Source organism: Crocodylus siamensis, chromosome 7 (genome assembly GCF_052110815.1).
Source record: "Crocodylus siamensis isolate JL-2025a chromosome 7, ASM5211081v1, whole genome shotgun sequence".
Lineage (NCBI taxonomy): Eukaryota > Metazoa > Chordata > Crocodylia > Crocodylidae > Crocodylus > Crocodylus siamensis.
This window is the reverse complement of record NC_143401.1, coordinates 30934558-30936817: the sequence shown is the minus strand read 5'-3', so window position 1 is coordinate 30936817 and position 2260 is coordinate 30934558.

Here is a 2260-nt window from a genome sequence, read left to right as displayed (position 1 = left end):
GAGCTGGCAGGTGTGGGAGGGCAGATCAGCACCCCCCGCAGTGAGGGAGGGGCAGGGGCAGGCGCTGCCCACCTGGGGCGGGGGGTGCCGGGCAGAGTTGCGGCTTGTGGGCAGCTCCCACTGCTGCCTGCACCCCGGGAGGGCGCCCCTAGATCTGCGTGGCGCGGGGTGGGTCCGGAGCCGATGCTGCGCGTGGCTTTTCTTGCCAGGGCTGGGCTGGGCTAGGAGTGAGCTCCAGCGGCGCTGGGAGGATGCAGCAGCCACCCCAGGTTTCGCAGCAGCTCTGCTCCCACCCTGCACCACCAACTGCAGCCCAGCACACCCAAGGCTCTTCCCGGAGCTTGGGTGGAGGCGAGGCATTCAGCCGCGGCTGCCCCGAACAGCAGCGCCGGGCCGGGAGCGGAGCTGCGCTGAAACCCTGGCGGCTGCAACCTCCCCGCAACGCCGCCGGAGCCCACTCCAAGCCCCGCCCCCGGCAAGAAAAGCCACGCACGGCGCCGGCGCCGGCTCCACCCCGCAGCGGCAGCCGCCCCGCCCCGCCCCGCCTCGGCGCGCGAACTGCGGTGGGAGCAGCCCCCCGCCCACGAGCTGCGGCTCTGCCCCTGCCTCCTCCCGCACTGCAGGGGGCGTTGATCTTTCCCGACCCCCCACATCCCTTCCCTCACACCGGATTTACCACCTGATGGCCGCTGTGTCGGATACCGGTACCAGCCGATTATGTCTCCTTGAATATCGGCCCCCAAAATCTCTCGGTGTACCCCTAGTTAAATCGTAAATAATTGGCTGAAGCAATAGCAGACCTATTGTCCATTATATTTTTGTATTCTTATATAGATGTGTGTATGCAAGAGAGATTAAAATAAGGAAATGTAAATGTTAAAAAACCCCCACGCACAGGTAAGCTTACAAAATTTCAGGAAATATGCAAGTGAAGCACAATTAAGATTTAGAAAATGACCCAACAAACTACTTTGCTATTCTCATTTTGGTTTTAGGTGCTTTCTGAGGAACATGGTGCATCAGTATGTGCATCAGATAAGTCATATCTAAAATATTTAATAGTAGTTTATTCTTTAAATAGTGCTTAGTACAAAGAACTTCATTATACTTTACAGAGCTTTAAAAGCTCTGTAACCAGCAGTCGTCCATAGATTCAGACAAACAATTATCTAAAGTAATCTCAATAACATCACTAACGTAGTTACAGTAGCCTCTACCCCAGTGATTCTCAGCCAGGGTGATGCAGCACCCGCGAGTGTCACCACTGCCTTTGAAGGGTGCCATTGCAAGAGAGGAGATAAGTGAGATACATGCCTGCTCTCTGCTTACAGCTGTTCTTCCTCTCACCACTTGGTGCCACAAACTCTTCTTTGCCAACTGCTCCTCTTCCTTCTTCCCCAGCCCTGCTTCAAGCAGGTAAACACTATAATAAATGAATTTGTTTTTAAAGTGGGATGCCTCTCAGTTCACAAAAATTATGGAGGGGTATCTTGACTCTAAAAAGGTTGAGAACCACGGTTCTAATTATTTGCTGCAGATTAGATGACAGCAGTCCAGGTTTTGCTACTATGCAGGCCTTGGAATGTGTGAGGTTTGGGTCAGGTGGCTTGTTGCTTAAGATAGTGCCATACTCATGCCTGGGAGAAGAAAAAGTTGCTCTTCATCACATCTATTTAAATATCTTCCATTGCAACAATGACAGAGTTCGTGATCTGGATGTATTTATGTCTGGCAAGATTATAGGCCCATCTCCCTAGTTCCATATAAGCTGACCTTAAAGAGACTTTCAGCTTTTAGACCATTGTTGTTTCCACTTGTTTCTGGGTACTCATTTTCTCATTTTATTATACTCCTATCCTAAAGAGAGGGATCTATTAATTCTAATGCTCATGATGGGACCCATTGCTATTCACGTTCTGCATCTTACTTCTATATTTAGTTTCCCTCTGTTTTTATTCCTCACATAGCCTTCCCTCCTGGGTCTGCAGTGGCTGTCACTGGTGATGACACTGATTTCTTGTAGCAGAGATATATTGACCACATTATGCCAATGGCTTGCTTTAACTCAGCCATCCAAGGTTACTCTGACTCTTTCTTCTGGGCACAATCAAATCACTCAAGGAAACAACACCATCTTGGCACATCTAGATTTGGGAAATTTACTGCCATCAAAATTATGACTCTGGATTTTGAATGACTTCTGGTAAAACACAAAAAAAGTGAGTCTGTGTTCTGTGCTTTAAGCAAGAGACATCTTGAC